Raw genomic sequence first — 18,662 nt, 5'->3', positions numbered from 1 at the left:
TCTGAACATAACCCTCTCAACAAAAATAAAACTTTACAATGCTGAGTTGGACACATCCTTAGGACGACTAAACACCGACTCCTCCGAAAAATTTTCTACGGAGAATTGCCACAAGGACGATGGAATCAAGACCACTCCAGAAAGTACTACAAGGACGACATCAGGAACAGCACACACTTTGGAGCAATGAAAGTGGATGTTCTCGAGAAGTCTTCATCAAATGGAACAGTGTGGTGATGCATAACAGCTTTCCATGTCTTTAAAGAGGACACAATTAATTATTCGGTTCTGGGGGAAAGCATCGTATATTGTTATATGACTTTGTCTTCCCACTGTGCTCATGGACATGAATATCATGCTTTGGACTTTAGAGGCACTCCAGAGTCCACAAAGAGAAAGCATGAAAACGTCTTTGTTGAACCAATGGACTAAGCAAAGGTTGTCTCCAGAAGAGCTGGTAGTTTCTCAAGAACTCCTTTATCCGCTTTTTCCCATGGGACATTGTCTGCTTTTTTGAAGTCCATAGTCCTTATTCTGCTACTTTCCATCCTTCTTTTCTTTAGAATCATGACATCTATTCTTTCATGATCATATTCAACTGAACTGCTTTCCAAATTCATATTCACAACCAATTCCTACCTGTTGTTTGGAATTATGTCTAAAAAGGACTTCCCTCCTGTTTAGTTCTTTCACTCTCAGAAACAAAACGTTGTTCCCAAGACAAGTAAGGCCCTGGAATCTGCCACTGCGCAGCAGCACCATTATGCCAAACACTGTAGAAAAATAATATAAGAAAGTTACAAAGAAGATACATTATGCATAGAGATGATAGTCAAAGGGTGGAAGAAGAAACTGTGGCAGAAGGGTGAATGACAGGCCCAAGGGCCCACAGCAGGTCTGCTAAATACTAATCCAATGCCTTATCTGATCAAAGTAGGAGAAATAAATACCTTTTATTGGATCAGCTTCCATTCATGGAAGGGACAAACTTATCAGTCAGGTCTGGAGAAGGAAACCATAGTGTCGCATTCTAGAACCCATGCGGGGTACTATAAGACAGTTACAACCAATACTTGATGGGAACCACATCCTGAAAGAAATCTTTCACGATCCCCCTTCTTTGGCCTTCAAACATCCTCTCCCCCCAACATTTTCTCTCCCTGCTGCCTCCCTTTGCCAGAGCCTTTCCTCACTACAGTGAAAAGACCCAGCAGCTGGGAACTGCTGAAGCCTTTTTCTTTCTGCCTCCCCTTTGCCAGAGCCTTTCACTCATCCATGTAACTATATACCATGGCATGGTCATGGTGTGCTTTTCACTGAAGCATTCAGCTATGTGTACATGAGATTCTTCTGGCAGAGGTGTCTAGGTGTAGATGTGGCCTGTTTTTTTCTTGAGACTCTATTATGGAATATTGTTTAAGTAAACACTTGAGGGAGGGGAAAATGTCTACAGTGCTCTTGCTACTTGTTACAATATATATTTTTGGTCCCTTTTTGAAGTAGGTTAAATTTAGGCATCCTTTTATCATCTCGCAAGAGGTGATGGCTGTTAACATTAAAGTGCTACGTTCGCCTCCTTTACCAGTTGCATGCTGTGAAAAAGTGTAGGTTTGTCTCCTGGCTCTCATCAGCTCATTTAAACTTTCCAGTTCTGGTTGTGCACTTGGATGACTGGCATTTCTGCTGTCTGTGGTGCTGTTTATGTTGGGCTTGTACTTTTGAGAGCTCTTTAAGGCACCTGGAATAGTAGACTTATAGAAGAGCCAATCTAATTTAAAGAAGCAAGCATACATATTTATTACTGTAAGAAATGAACAGAAGATAAAAGTTTCAGTCCTAAGTGAGGTAGCAGATACTTTGTTATTAAGAACATTTTATTTAAAATATATTTTTATAAAGTTCACCAGTTCATGTTCAGTTAACTAATTGGCTAGAGATGATAGGGTTTAAATCAGTAGTGCTGGTATTCATCTAGTAAAAACTAAAAAGAGGTGTAACCCACACACCTTCTGGGTGAGGGGTACTGTCCCATGAAGTGGCAATTAGACCACTTACAAAGAGAAAGAATGAGTCTGCTCTACAGCCTTAGCTGAGAGCCAGCTGGCTTTTAGTTCAAGCGGTAGAGGCTCATGCATTAAACTTTAGAGGTCCCAAGTTCAGTTCCACCTGTCAATGTTACAGTTGCTCCTGCCACAAGTCTCCTACTTTCTTCAGAGGAAGTGTGTCTTAAATTCAGTTTCCTGCTCCATTACAGACTTCCTGTGTGACCACTTGACTCTTTCTTCCTCCAGTTCCAATCTTTAAAATGGTGATGATAACAGAATCACATACAAGATTGTCAAGTGCTTTTGTGATTTTACTAATGAAAAATACAGTGTAAGAGCTAGGTATCATTGTTAAATAAAACAATCTCATAGGCCTGATCCAAAGCTCATAGTGGAAAATAAAGATTCACATTAGTCTCCATTGGAAAATAAAAAGCACAGTGAGTCCCAGAGTCAACTGACTCCGACTCTTGGGGTGCCTGCTACAGAGCTAAACATAGCACTATGCATGTTCCCACTTGAGCTGGACCTCAAGTTCGGACACCTGAAGAGGAGGAGGGTTTCCGAGCCTGAGTTCCAGCCCAACTGAGAAAATCCACACTCTGGTTTTGAACTCCATTGTGAGAACCTGGGCTCTGACACTTGCTTCCGCAAGATTTTTCTGTTTGTTCTGCACTGTAAATGTATCCTCTGAGACTGCTGTACACAAAATGAGATGAGTTAATAATTAAACAAGAATGTTTATTTTCTCATACTGAGTGTGAATAATATTAGCAACTTATTAGAACATAAGAATGGCCATACTGTGTCAGATCAAAGATCCATCTAGCCCAGAATCCTACCTCCCAACAGTGGCCAATGCTAGATGCCCCAGAGGGAGTGAACAGAAACAGGTAATAATCATGTGATCCTTCTCCTGTCATCCATTTCTAGCCCCTGACAAACAGAGGCTAGGGACACCATTCCTGCCCATCCTGGCTAATAAGTATTGATAGACCTAACCTCTATGAATTTATCTAGCTCTTTTTTGAACTCTGTTAAAGTCCTGATCTTCACAATATTCTCTGGCAAGGAGTTCCAAGGTTGACTGTGTGCTTTTGTTTGTTTTAAACCTGCTACCTATTATTTTAATCTCAAAGTCAGAATTGATTTGATGTGTAATCCCAAATAATTAACGATAAAATATAAATGAACTTTCAGTACAGAATTTGCAGAAAATGTGGGTCTGTAATGTTCTAATGTATGTATACTCTCATCTGAGGTTTTCCATGCAGTTTAAAATGGAGAGGTAGAGAGTTTGCCTCATGTGATGAGTACTATTTTTTTAATTCAACTGCATATATTAAATAGTGAATTTGCATCTTAATAAACTAAATACTGTAAAGCTGAATATTGTTTTCTAAGTGCTTTCTTCCACCATATCTCTGTATTATAGTGCTCTCTGGCCTCTTCATCAAAACCTTTTCATCATATAGTAGCAAAAGTCACAACCCATTCAGCAAAGCACTAAAAAACCTCTTTTAGTCTAACTGGATTCAGTGGAACTTAAGTGAATATTTATGTGCTTTGCTGAACTAGGACATCAGTTTGCAACTGTGAAAAAGTGTAGAGGAGGGTGCTGGAAAATGTAGATTTCTTTATCCCTCCAAACCGCTGCAAGTCAACTTGCCTAACTTCCAACCTGCAGTGGGAATGCCAGGTGGAAGTCTAGCAGATTCATAACATGCTAGCCCTCTGGAGATCAGAGTACAGAAGTCTAATTAGGTCTATCAGGTCTTCAGCTAGGAGGAAGAGTCCTTTCAAAGCTTTGCAGTGATACCTCTGGACAAATCAGGATTAGCACTAACTGACTCTGAAGGGAGTTTTGCACAGTCCTCCTTGTTAAGGAGACATGGAATGTTCAGCGTGGAAAAAGGAAAGAGTCTTGAGGCTCAGAAGTGCATAGAGGAAGAACAACAAAGCATTCTGTGTAAGTGTGGATTTTACATTTATTGTAAAAGAAATGTGTCATGCTGATTAACCATATTCACTAACTGAAGATCCCAGGCCATAATAATCATCAGGTCACAAAATGGCTTTAAGGAGAATTATTTCTTCCAATTCTACAGAAGCTGAAAAGTGTGTGATCAGGCCAAATAAAAACCTTCAGAATAAGCAGGTGTAAAAGAACACATTCTCAAAGAATATTATTTGTCCTCTTTAGGTGTCATGTAGAGATATAGGTACCTATGAATTTTTTATGACACTTTTGAGTATTTTTTGCTGCCAAGATAAATTCCTCCTTAATACATTTGACTCCCCGGCCCCGAAAAGAAGCTGTCACTGGGACAAGTCTGAACCAGACTTTCGAAGCACTTTTTTTGGTACTGCATTCATCTCTGAAATCTCAAGTTACGAGACTTTTAAAATACTGACTTGAGTTGACTGAATTAACTTTTCCTGATCCAAGAGATTAAAGGTTGGTGTAATTTTTTAAGTAGAACCTGTTTAAGTAGAATTGCTCATCAAAGAAAATCTTACGAAGTTGAGCAAATAGGATTTAGGGAAAGAGTTCTCCTGGGGAAACTGATTAGTTAATACTTAAGTAATCTCTGTCTTTTTGCCATCCTTACTGCTGTTCCAAACTGCAACAACCCGAACGATTACTGGATCAAGGTGATACTTGCATATGTTCCATTGGATAAATTACTCAAATGGTAGATAATTTTTTGTTAATTTTGGCCTGAGAAGTGGTACAGGCTCTCATAATTCCTCTAATCAAACACAAAGTAGGTCATACTCCCCAGCACTGCCTCCTTTAACTAGTTTAATTCTCGGTTTCAGAGTTTTAATTACAGTGGTTGCTCCCATTAGGTGGTCCTGTTTCATGGCAGGATGTTAGACAGCAGTCTCCCTCTAAGTCATTTATGTGGACTGCGGGTATGTCTGTCAACCCATAATGAGCAATGAAAGAATGAAGAATGTTAATTTAACTGATGCTGCTTTTGCTGTTAACAGTAAGTACCACCAGCTGCACCTCATAAACATTGCTGTTTGTCTGCCTGAGCTTTGCTATTCAGTGAGGCCTGGCTTGATTGATAGAGGCGGAATTAGAACGATGGGTTGCACGGAACAACTTTCCTGCAATGCTCCTTCTGTGAGTGGTTTTTTATTGTGAGAGACAGCTCCTAAATTTTAATTGCTTTTCAAACTTGCAAGTGCTGCTTGTGTCAAATGTTGATAATTGGTTTATGACAGAGGTATTCTAAATTAAGCAGAGGTCAGCACAGATAATTTGCATATTACCTACTGGAGGAAAAAAGGTTCTATTGAAGTGACACTTTGCTACTAGGAGAACTCCACTCTTTTTTGTGGAAAGTTTCCATTACTGATGCATGATTTCTTAAACAGTGGGTTGTATTCATTTTAACCTGCAAAATAAAGCTGGATGCTGCTGTATATCTATCAGTCTTTGTATGCGTCAAGGAAAATACATACTTGCTTCTGCTGAAAGCTTATCAGCAAAGAACATAACACTGGCAACTTGAGCAATGGTGCTACCCTCACCTTGTGTAATTTACGTTAGGCATTCAAATACTGGAGGAAACCATACCCTGGTTGCATTTCTAGCCCCCATTTGTGCCTGTTGACTTGCTCACAGGCAGATGCTATTCAGGGGTTTCCTGGTATGAGAGAAGCTCATTTTAGAGTATCTAGCTGCTTCCAAAGTGGGCCAGACTATGTGAGTTTCCTTGAGATAAGGAGAGGCCTCTAGATAGCCATTCGTGGGATTTTGTTCTGTGTGTATAGACTGACCACTGGCAAGTGGGAGAAGCTGACCAAAGCTCTCCTAAAGAAAGTAAAGGGCTAATTATGGACTGTGTAACTTTGGAGTCTGACCTCAGCCTCTACTTGGCTTGAAGCAACAGTCCTTATTCAACTGCATTTAACTTGTCAGTTTAAATTCGCAACACTTTCTTTCCAGCTTAATTCTGGGAGCATCTCTGGCGTTCATTTTTTTTCTCAAGCTCATGAGGGCACCTGCATGCTTGCCAAGAAGCCACAAGCAGGAATCAGAACTCAGGCATTCCTGACACCTGACGTGCGTAGGAGGCTGCTCCAGCCCAGCTGGGTCCACCATACCATGCAGCGGGCTGGGTGCCACTCCAGCCCAGCCAGAATAGCTCCCAGCCTGCCCGGGGTGCAGCATTAAAGGATCTGGCCCAGCCAGAGCAGCCCCCCACCCACTGGATCCCGTTTAAGTGGTTAAATGCAACAGTTAACTGGTTAAATGGGATTTTACATCCCTACATTGAGCATCACTGTTCTTTGCCTTCCTCCTCTGCTGCTCATGTATCTTCTTTCTGGTGCTGATCTCATCTTTGCCACCAGTAGAGCTGCTAAAACAAATGTTTCTTAGTACCTGGAATAGATTTTCTGCCTTTAAAATGGGGTGAGGGAGAAAGAGAACTAGTTTTCTAAACTTCTGATCACATATGGGAGGTAATTATTAACTTCAGGCATGCTGCATTAAGCAACAAACAAACAAGACCTTTATTTTCCACAACTCCATTAACATTGTGCTAATTTTCATCAGGCTGGGATTCCAGATAGACCTCTTAATGTACTACCAGCCATTATTTTTTCACCCAGTTTGCTCAGTCCCGGCAGATAATAAATGAACCCATTACAAATAAATTTGACACTACGTCCACAAAGATGTGAAAATTGGAGTCTCTCATCATGATTGAAAATGTGTGCTCACTTGCTCAAACGGGTATAAGAGTCTACTTTGAGGATAAGAGAGACCAAATTGCTGGAAAGGCTGTTTCAGTGGCACACAGGTTAATGTAGATGTATTATGGATTTATGTAACTCCTAAGAGGATAATTATTTTGCAGATGATTTGGACTGAATGTGCACTTGATCAGGGACCTTCATATATAACTAATGGGCACACTACTAATATAGTATGAAGTCACCCTGATAATAGGGTTGCCAACATTCTACTTACAGGAAACAGAACACCCTTGCCCCACCTTTCTCTGAGGCCTTGCCCTGTCTCACTCTAACCCCCCTCCCTCAGGCACTCGCTACCTTCACTAATTCACTCATTTTTACTAGGCTGGACCAAGGGGCTGCATTGTGGAAGGTGTGAGGGCTCTCACTGGGGGTGTAGGCTCTGGGATAGGACCAGGGATGAGAGATTTGGGGTAGGGATATAATAATACAGTTGATTAACCAATAAGCAAAAGCTCATAGGTTAATGCTGTAGACTACATGCATTTCCCCCCCCCCCAAACCTCCCCAGTAAACTTTTTAGCAGATTGGCCAGCAGCCTGGCTCAGTCCTGGCTTGTGCTGGGTCCAGGACCTTCCCCCACTGTGGCTCTGCATTTAAAATGTATTAGGAACCAGGCTGGCAGTCAGCCTGGCTCAGTTCTAGCTTGTGCTGGGTCTGGGAGCTCAGATCCACACCCCCAGACAGCGGATGCTGCCACCCCATGCTGCTGCCTCTGATACAGGGGGCTCCTCGGGAGTGGGGCCGGAGCACACTCCCAGGGACTATAGAATAGTCGAGTAGCCAGTAAGATTTCATGAGGTTAATGGACGATTCAGTTAACCGATATTTAAGATCCCTAATTTGGGGTGCAGAGGGGGGCTGTAGGCAGAGGGTAGAGCCAAGGAGTTTGGAGTATGGGAGAGGGGCTGCAGGCTGAGGCAAGGAGTTGGGGTGTGGGAGGAGGTGTGGGCTTTGGACTGGTTCTGGGGTAGAGTTAGAAATTAGGGGTTCAGGGTGTACTGGGGGCTCCAGACTTGGACAGTGTTGCAGGGCGAAGGGGAAGAAAGCAGGGGAGATGGTTCTAGCTAGGGGGCTTGGACTGAAAGGTTCCGAGAGAATGAGGAAGCCGGGGCTGGCGCACGGGGGTTTTGGCAGAGAGGGGATTAGGGGAGCAGCTCTGGGAAGTGCTTACCTCCCAGAAGCAGCAGCATGCCCCCCTGTGGCTCCTAGGGAGGAACGCAGCTGGGTCATTCCCAGCCAGTGGCAGCTGCAGAGCTGGTGTTGCAGGAGGGACCCTGTGGAGCCCCCGGCTTCCCCATTGGCCTCCAGTATCATAGGCTGGGGAAGGCACTACCTTCCCCAACCACCAGCTTAGCCCCACCCATACTGTTCCCAGAATGCCTACTGTAGGCATGCTGGGGATGGACTGTTGCTGCCCCCAGCACCCAACCTCCCAGTGCTCCTGGCTGAAGAGGTTGGAGCTGTGTACTGCTCCTCCTCCCCATGCTCCAGGGCCAGGAAAGCTGGGGACGCATGCCTTCCCCTCCCTCCCCGTGCTCCTCTTCTTGTGGTGGTAGGGGGCGCACTGCCCTGCCTCCCTGAGGTGGGGGGCAGGGAGGCGGCTTGGCTCCCATGAGGAGTGGGGCCTCAGTAGAAGGGGTAAGGCTGGGGAGGCAAGCTCCCAGCCCTACCTTCACCAACCGCCCATGGTCTTCTCCTATATGAAGGAATCAGAGGGGGAATATGCCTCCGTTTCTCAGGATCATGTGATGCAGAGGTGAGCAGGGAGTCTGTCAGGCTATGTGCATGGTGCCGCCAACTCGTTAGTCAAATGGTCCAGTCAGCTCTGTGCCAGGATTCCTTTTTAACCAGGTAAACTGGGAGGACAGATCCCGAGAAACCTCAGGTTCTTGTGGTTAAAGCACTGGATTGCTATTCAAAGAACCTGGACAGTATTCTCACTGGTTCCTTGTGTGCACGTGAGCAAGTAGCATCAACGTTTCCATCTCTAATAATACTTCCTTTCATGCCTCCTTTCCTGCCTCCCCGCCTCGCATCCTGATGTTTGGGAAAGGGACTGTTGCTATATGTATGTACAGTACCTAGTACAGTGGGGCTGCGGTATTAGTTGGGAAACTGTAAGCACTGTTGTAATGCAAATAATAAATAGTTCCTTTTTCTGGGGCAGGAGAACAGTTCTCCTGCAACTTTCCATATGAGCTGCAATAATAACTTGGTGAAAATATAGTAAATAATCTATCAACACAAATGTAAATAGAAGAAAAAGTGATACGATTCATGTGTAATCCCCACACTTTTTTTTCTTCCCCACACTCTTTTTTGTGTTGTTTATTTTCATTTGGATTTTAGTTTTAATTCTAGCGAAAGCTGAACAAGCCCACAAAATATCAGTTGACTGTGAAGACCACATAATAGCGGTGAACGATATCAGATGTATAGTGCTTCCTCAGTACCACACGAAATGGCCACAGACCCTAAGATTTTATAGCCTGTGTCAATTTTCATTTTTATTGTTTTATATTGAGCAGCTCAATTTTCATGGCACATCATCCTTAACTCAGTTGAATGACATCTACAGCAGTCATGCTAAGTAAAAATCAACAGTTTGCATCAAGAGAACACATTCTTGCTGTGAACAAATTATTTTAGATTGTCATGGGATCCAGAACTCCGTGTGCAGGCTTGAATCTAAGGTACCTGGCTCCTCCCAAAGTTGAAAGAGTTTTCATGAAGCAGGTAGAGGAGGTAATCTGTTATATCTGTGGTGTCATATGCCAAGGATAAGTCATGCTGCTGGTGTTCTCTTAAAGCAAAGCAAAGAGCGGGTTAGGAGCACCCACGAATGCATGAGGATGCTACCCATAGTTGGCTCTTGCCTCTCACGCTGGCTAAAAGGCATACCATGTGAGACTTTCTGCTTAGGGCTCAGGTCTCTGCCTGGGTTACCAGCTCTGACTGAAGCTGTTCCTGGAGATCTTTTTCCCCCTACAACATGATGGTGTCATTTTCTTAAAATATCCTATTAAAATCTCCAGGATTGCTTTCAGTAGTCACTGGGAGATTTGATGCCAATTCCAGGAGATTCCAGGTCAATCCTGGAGGGTTGGCAACACTACCTTGCCTCCCCCAACCTTGTTACCTCAAATGGTTGAATGATAAAACATGTAATGCATCATTCCATCCCTCTGCTTTAAGTAAGTTGAAATTACTTTTGTTAACTCTTTTGGACACAAGGGAGAAATTCAGCTAGTCAGGGAACAAGAAACAATACCTATTACTGCTGAAAGTAACAGGGGTCTTATAGAATTCACTCCTGTAGCTTTTAAAATCTTTCGTGTCTTTTTTTAACTGTGTTTCAGGATGCTGTCAGCACAGGCCACCAAAGTGTGGCAATGCAGTCACCCCATCTCACATTTCCCTTTTGACTAACTTGCACTCACTTGGGCATTTCAAAATAACATTCCCTCTTTTGGGATCTGGCATATTAAGCCATACAATAAAATAATCATGATACTATACATTGTTACACAGCAGCACTATTTCAGAATAACTAACATTCCAAAAGAACATAGTCTGTCTCTACATACAAGCAGTTATTTTGACATAATATCGATATAATGGAGAGCTAGAGGACTTCTTACCCAGACTCCTGTAACTCTCATTGTACAAGGAGTAAGGGAAGTCGGGGGAAGAGTGCTCTCTCTCGAAATAACTGCTGTGTAGACAGCGCCAAAAGTAAAAATAAATTATTAAGTTGCATAGCTTGTTTTGAGTTTAGCCCTGCTGTGTAGACATGCCCTAAGGTGCCCAGGACTACTCGTTTATAAAATAATCAGTTTGGTTTGTGCTTAGAACAGCCATTCTTCCCAAGTCCCGATTAACATAAGCTCCCTTCCCATTTTGCAGCAGCAGGTTTCTTCCTAGTTGCGGCTACCATTTGTCTTTTGCTCTAAACCCAGCATTGTTCCTTTTATCTCTGTGATCAAAACCTTCCAAGCTATGGTAGAGAGTTTTTCTCTATCACCCCCTCCTTAGGACAGGGTTTCATAGCATGCTATCATCCTGGCTTAACTGCTGCAAATTCTCTTTACTCTCTTCAGATCTCTGTGTCAGTGTGAACTCACAGCCCATGTTACAGAATGCATGGCCTGGCTGCTTCCTCATATGACCCTTTGTTATCTGACTCAGCACAGCCTGGAGCTTGCGGAACTGGATACTTTTGTGCCAGTTTTGATTGCTTACAGAGAAGGCCCCAAAAAAGTTTCTTGAGAGCAAAAGCAAACATCCAGTTTGTTGATTACAGTAAATGTATATTAAGTCTTTTCTATCATGGCAGGCTTTGAAATACCAGTAAAACTTTCAGTACCTCAAGAGACATAAGTTGAATGTTGAGCAACAGGTGAGGAAGATGGTTCTGCTTAAAAAAAATCATTGTTCTGGTTGAAGACACCTGTAATTTCAGTGTCTAACAACCATTTTAGTGAGAAGGATAATTTTGATTAAGATTCAGCAGCCACCGCTTCAATTAAAAGATAAGAGCTTGAATGAACTGTGTGTCTATGAGGCTATGTCTACACTATGGGTTTTTTTCCGGGATCCTGGAGGTATCCCAGAAAAATTCCGCCGCATCCAGGTAACGCATCTACTCTTCTGCTTTCTTTTGCGGACGGGCAGATGCTCTTTTTCAAAAGCCCTATTTTCCTCCTTGCATGAGAAAGAAGGGCTCTTCTGAAAGAGGAGGCTTTCCGAAATTTGGCCCACTGTAGAAAAAACTATTGGAAAAAGTTACGCAAATTACGGAGTGCAATTTGTGTACCTTTTTCCGATAGATCAGTGTAGTCTAGATAGCCAGAGAGTCCCCAAATCCTGAAAAAAGCCAACAGAGTGTAATGAAGCATGAAAAGTTGGCTGTGAATTTTAAAGGACATTCAGCTACTATAGCAAGCTGCATGTGTCCAACTTCAAAGAAATTTTATTGCTGAGATGAATGATTTTGCTCAATACTGCAAGTTCATAAAAATAGGCTTTCTAGTGTCTATTTTTTGTATCTGAATATCCTGTCTTTGAGTTCCACATAACACAACATCAATTTTCACTCCAAAATATTTAGGATTTAGAGAATTTAGGACAGGCAAGCACTTCTTTGCATCATGATAGTCCTCTGTATGTATTTATGGATAGAAATAAAAATTGTCTGGATAGCGTAATAGTTTAGAATGGTCCAAGGCAAGAGAAGAGTAATTATCTCATGCATTCAATATTTGTTAGCTAGGATGAGTAGGAATGGTGTCCCTAGCCTCTGTTTGTCAGAGGCTGGAAATGGATGACAGGAGAGGGATCACTTGATATTTAATTGTTTTCTGGGGCATCTGACATTGGCCAATATTGGAAGGGAGGATATTGGGTTTGGTCTGGCACAGTATGGCTGTTATGTTTGGGGATTACCTCTTATAGGTCTAATCTCAGGCTTTATCTCCATATGCTGCATTGGCACAAACAGACATTAGTGTTCTAACTTTTATTTAAAGCATAAAGCGTAGGGCCCACCAGACAAGCCAACAGATTAGATTGAACACCCAGAAATAGTCTGTGGTCCTTATCTAATATTGATTGTGTGCACAACATCTAGCAAAATGACCACCCCCCCCACACACACTTACTTTCCACAGTAGGAGCTTTGCTTGCAAAGGATCCTGGCGAGCTTTGTTGTAATAGTTACTCATTGCGTTTGAGTCTGCAAAATAGCTTTGTTTATGGTCTGATATTTTAATAGCATATTTCACTGTTTCCATTTAAACTTAGTAGTGACATCTTTGTTTTTCTCATTTAAAAGGCAGCATGATCCAGGTGCCTGTCAAAGGAGTTGTTGATGTTGCATTTTATGAGCAATCCTTCTGTTTGAGTTTATTTTTGTTTTGTCAGAAATGTTTGCCGAGCTCTTGTGAACTCCCCATAAATATTACTGATGTATGCTTCCTTTTTAAGAAATGATTATCCATGCAGGAATACAAATAGCATAGTCAGTCATAATTCTGAGCCATGACTTTTTTTATATATATATAAAGCTATGACATGCATTAGGAAGGATGAGGGTTCATTTTTGTCTTTAGTGCATGTTATCCAGCATTAGCCGTCTTTAAAATCATTTTCTGTCGCACAGTTGACTTATGTGCTGAGGGTTGTGTGCACCAAAAGATGGAGATGGAGATCAGCCCATGACACCCAAAATAATTGGGTATTTGAATGCTAAGCCACACTTCCGTCTCTGACATACAAAGACGCTCATTTTCTGTGATGTCAAACAGTGGCCCATCTAGTTCGTGTCTTATGTCCATAAGGTAGTGGTGTCTGAAAAAAATAAAGTGAAAAAATGAAGTGATAACTATGGGGTTGGGAGTTTAAAAACCCCTCTCCTTTCTAATTTGGTTCATACATTTTCTTTTCAAGGCTTAGAATTTTATGCTGAATCTGCTGTTCTTTCTTTTTTCCCACTTAATGCGATCGGCTTTTGAACCACAACTAAGTCCGATAAGATAAAATAAAAAACCTTTTTAGAAACCCTTTTCTTTTTGCTGCTAGATATGCAAATAGCAGCAAGTTTTAACACACCTCTAATCCTGTTTTTGTGTTGCCCATATAGCAATCTTTCCTGGTCTTTGGGACAGCGGGTGGTGGAACTGGTGAGCAAGCAAGGATTTGGGCATAAGCTCTACTTTATACACCATTTGCATGGTGGAGGATTACAGCTGCTCTCACTCGCCTCTGCCACTTCAAACCTTATCTAGCTGTGCTTATCATTTTTCCCTGTTCCCCACCTACATCTGCATTAAGGAACAGTGCAGCATCTGGCTGTGCATGCAGTAGTGTGTCTGTCTGAAGTCACTTTAGCTCCACATAGGTGCTGCATGGCCTGCATGGAGCCAGTTACAGGTTGGGGCCTTAACCGTTTGGGTATTTGAATAGGAAAATGTGGTTCTGATCTGTTTGGAGTCTCTGCATTTTAACCTAATACAATAACCTCTCCCAAAAAATTGCTTTTGATGTTGTTCTTCTTTCTCATGGCACATTAGCGAGTCCTTAGAATTACCTATTGTTTAAAATCATGCATTGCAACATACTTCTCTTAGGGTGCATCTACATAGCACTGTAACTCAAACTAAGATACACTATTTGTGTAGCTCAAATTGCTTATTTTATTTCAATGCTATTTTGAAATAGCTTATTTTGTCATTTGACTCTGTTTACACAGCATCAAATTTCAAAATAAAGTGCTATTCCGAAACATCCCTTACTCCTCGTAGAATGAGGTTTACAGGGACGTCGGAATAGCAAGCCTGAAATAACGGGCTTGCTGTGAGGATGCGGGATAGTGGAGTATGCCAAAATAGCTATCTTGAAATAGTGTTGTAGTGTAAATGTACTCTTACAGAGATTGTAATCCGAATTTGTGCTGTTCTTAGTAAACTTCGTTAAAAGGCATATAGCATGGCCCTGTGGCTATGGCATGGAATTGGGGAGGCCTAGAGTAGGTTGTCTGCTCTGCCACTTACACTGGGTAAGGCACTTCACCTGTGTTTCTTTCCCTTCATGTCCTGCGGCACATCTATTTGGATTGTAAACTCTTCATGGCACAGACTGTATAGTTGCAGATATTGTGTTTGAGGCTTCTAGCCATTGCCATAGTGAAAATAATTGATGGCAATACTCATTGGAGGGCGTAGGTGCTCACATATCACAAGATGGAGCCTATGACTGTGGTGCAGCTTGTAGATAAAATTCCTGGCTCGTTTTGTACTGACTCAGAATGTATATAAAATGTAAGTCGTGTGTGTCAGTACAAATGTGGAAGAAAAAAAGCTTAACTGGAGGTATCTGGAAGAAAGAACCACTGATTGCATTGTTCAAGGGAAGCTAGCTATAAATTGGGAATTAATTTATATCCACTCATTTACCTTTCTAAAGATCTCCTCTTGTCCTTGTAAAAATTTTCCCCATACAGCCCGAAACTCTAAGTAAAAATGTGAAATCAATAGGTAATGTTATATTCAGTTAAAATAATTGTATTGATTCCCAGATAATGGCAGCAGTTCATTTTTGCAGGGATACATGCCACTTCTTGTCATGAAGATTACTTTCACATATATTACATCTGAAAGGGGGAACATAAATATAAAGCAGCTGTGTTGTAATGAATTTATACTTTACACTGGGCATTAAAACATTATATATGTTGGGTGTATGTGCTTATGTGCTCTCTTTTGTAGCAGTATATCAGAGAGAAAATTACTACCACCCTCTGTTTTTTCTCCACGTTTATGAGAGGGTTAAAAATCCTGATACTTTGGGTATTGGCCACTCTCTGCTAAACCCTAACAATCCACCAGGAGCCTGGCTCTCCACATTTCATGCAGATTTTTGTCGCCTCTGGGAGATTAAAGTTCTTCGTGCCGATCATGGTGACATTTAACTTCACCGATTGTGGAGCTGTTTTTCACTTGTGCTGTGCTCATTGGAAGGCTCTTCTTATTAAATATAGATTACTTCATTTTCAGATAGAAAATAGCCTTTTTTTCTTCTTCAATTCTTTCTAGGTAGTCTGGTTTCCCAGAAACCTCCTGCTAAATGTAAGGGTTTGCTGTCCTGCAGCTTACTTACTGTATTGCCAGAGATTGAATTTGACACAGATTCTGGAAACCACAAGGTAAGAGTACAATTATTTTTTTTATAACCTAGAAAACAGTTTGTTTTCATGACAGCAAGTCCACCTATACAATCTTTTCAGCTTTCCCCTTCATGACCTCTTGTCACCTAACAAACACAATTTGGGCCCTGTTTTTTATCTTTTAGTGACTGCAGTAAACCTATACCTGAGCAGTTTCTACTGAATTGCTGCGGTACGATATAAAAAGTGGGGAAATAGGGTAAATACTGATTCTTCAAACATTCTCATGATTAGTCATATTTGAATGACTCAGAGAAGTGAGCACAATGCTGGTAGTAAGACTTCAGAATCAGGTCCTACCTTAGGCATCCTTTACAATAAGACACTATAATCTATTTTTCCATGGTCTCAACCTCAGAAATTGATGAACTCCTTTGGCCAAAATTTTCCTGAAGCAGACACCTTGTGTGGAAAATTTCAGGCCAATCTGTTAACGTTGTCAGTGTTTTTAAGGACTGGAAACAGGGACTTATAAGGGAAGTGTCATACAATGTTAATAACAGACCTGCATGTAATACATGCACATGCATAGGCAATCAGGTTCCATTCCTGAGAATTATACCATCCTTAAACAACTGACTTGTAGCTTTTTAATATGTGTATTATAAGGGCTTGACCTCACGCGTGTTTATCTTTTGGGGTTATGTGTGTAACGCTGACACGCCCAGTTGTCTGCAGGTGGAATCGAACCTGGTACTTCTGGAGCTTAGGGCATAAGTTGTAGAGCAGACTCAGTACTCTTCTCTGTAAGTGGTCTCAGTACACCTTGCCCAGGAGTGTGGGTTACATACTTACTCTTGCTGAGGAAGTGCATCCTGAGCTTCAGGGACTTCTCAATTAAAATCGTAGATGACCCTCCACTTGCAACGCTGACAGACTCCTGTTGTCTGTAAGCATAATTGAACCTGGAACCATTGGAGCTTAGTGTATGGGCCTCTATTGCAAGAGTCTCTATTGCAAGAGCTAAAAGTATTGTTACTCAGCTAAGGCTGTAGACCAAACTGATAATTCTCTCTGGTCTCAGTGCCACTAGACAACACACCACACCATACCCAGAAGGTGTGTGGGTTACACATGTGCACATTATTATAATATTCAGGATAGAACAAAGAGAGATATAAAATGGAAAAGTTTTACTGGTAATAGAGATTAAAAATAAAATCTAATTGTAGCTCATATCTATGTGTCTATTTATCTATGTATAATACTTTAAAACAAATCAGAAGTGTCAGTAAGGCTTTCATCTGGAATTGTATTCTAGTTGTAATAAAAGTGAATGTTCAACTATATATTTAAAAAGTAGCTCTGAGAATGAACAGTGTTGGGAGAGCATATCCTGAGCCACTATCCCTGAGACAGACCAATACGGACGGATACTATGCCAAGCTTGGCCTGACCGGAGTGTGTCTGTTGATGCAACGATCAGCAGGGAGCGGAAGATCTCTGCTGCTGCCCTGCTTTGCTGACTAGCACATTAGTGGGTTCGGAGAGAGGGAGGAAAGAGAGAGGAGTCACTGTTGTAGTGTTTCGACAGCAGCTAGTTCCCTGGTCAGGTGTCTGGCACTTCTTGTGACAGGACCTCAGGTCAAAATGTGCAGGGGAGATGAAAACAGAGACTCCAGGGGCAAACAGGAGTCTGAAGAGTCTGAAAGACAGTGGTAGTGTGAGATGGGGGAAAAAGAGGAAAGAAAATGTAAGGAATTTACATTCGTACAAGACAGAAAAATGAATTCATTTCCTGTTGTGGTAATATCACAAGTTAAATTCACTGGGCATGTTGCAGTATAACACATTTGATATAAAAGTAAAAAAACCTTCCTCTGATGTTCCTAGGATGGTCCTTGGCTGTCTACTGAAGTAAAGATATTGTGAAATTCCTCCAGCTATTTCTGAAACAAGGCCCTGTGCCTGTTACTTGATGATAAGAGAACTCTTGTGTTTTTGTTCAAGCACATTATAATTTATTAATAAAATAGTCACGTGTGTATTTGTATAAAGTCTGAAATCTGACATCATTAGTTTCTGGATTGCCCCCTCCCCTTACTCTGACTTTCATCCAAAATGATACTATTTTCCTAAGGTGTCTGAAACTGTCTCCTTTTTCCAATATGAACTTTATCCACTGCTATAAGTGGGCTGAAAGCACAAATGATACTTCAGTCTTTCTGACCCATTTTCTGATATTCTGAGTCTTTGTTGCTTCCCTTGACACATGTTTTAACATTTTTTGTGGGGGCAGGGAAGCTGTTCACACATCTTGTTTGAGGTGTTATAAATCCTGAGTGTGGTACAGAGTGTGGAAATACAACTGCAGTATTCTAAGTGGACAGAAGCCTTTGGTCCCTGTTCCAGACTGAGATCAGGTTTTGCAATATGTAGCATAACCCCCTCCCCCTCCCAAAAGCCCGCCCAGTAATTTGAAATGGAGGAAACGAGTGTGGAGCTGTGATTGTCATGCAGTTGTTTTAATAGCTGTTACTCCTCCAGCACAGCTGAGTAATTGCTTTACAGAGTACTTGCTACCTGAGGAAACCGTGGGTGAGGCTTGTAAACTGTAAAGTGAGACTTCAATTGACCATATGCCATTAGAAGCTTGTGTACGCTACCACTGAACAGTGTGGCTTTTAGCAATATGTTGCAGTGGAACAGTGGGTCACAGCTAATGTGATGTTGTGTGTAATCTACAAGGCAAAGAACAACTGACAATATAGGGAGGAAAAACAAAAGGGCTGCAAGAACATCTCAAGCTATGAATATAAGAATGCTGCTTTTATATCTGATGCAGCCTTGCTGCTTTGAAATTTCTGTTGTGCATTTTAGGTGGTTTGAAACAAAGATTTCAGTTAGTTGGGGAAAAAAGTAAGTGAAATGATGCTGAAAAGGCTAGCTGTACTGGTGTCCCGAATCTATAATACCTTAGTAGGAATCTTACGCAATTTGTCAGAAACTAAGCAATAACTCTCCACAGGGTGGGTGTTTCACTCATCAGAAAAGTTTCAGAGTGCTATATTTTAAAAAGAAATTGAAGTTTTTGGTCCGATAATCATTATTCTACATGTTAAGATGAGGCAGTCCCATCACATGCCTTCAAATCTGCTAAACAGAATATCATT

The 18,662-nt window shown here is 41.6% G+C and overlaps 1 protein-coding gene across 3 annotated transcripts in view; it reads left to right on the top strand.

Annotated features, from left to right (window-relative positions):
* KLHL29 (kelch like family member 29) overlaps positions 1-18,662 on the top strand; it is a 581,254-nt gene that overhangs the window by 72,005 nt on the left and 490,587 nt on the right. For 2 of the 3 annotated variants that reach the window (XM_089777034.1, XM_075923423.2), the window contains exon 2: positions 15,419-15,528. The exons of the other annotated variant lie outside the window; for it this stretch is intronic. The gene's annotated coding sequence lies outside the window, so the exon portion shown is untranslated. The remainder of the gene's footprint in view (positions 1-15,418; positions 15,529-18,662) is intronic. 3 annotated transcript variants of the gene reach the window in all.

This window comes from Pelodiscus sinensis, chromosome 3, assembly GCF_052426305.1.
Source record: "Pelodiscus sinensis isolate ZL-2025 chromosome 3, ASM5242630v1, whole genome shotgun sequence".
In the NCBI taxonomy this organism is placed as follows: domain Eukaryota; kingdom Metazoa; phylum Chordata; order Testudines; family Trionychidae; genus Pelodiscus; species Pelodiscus sinensis.
The sequence above is the reverse complement of the archived record's forward strand: the minus strand, read 5'-3'. Positions and strand labels throughout refer to the sequence as shown.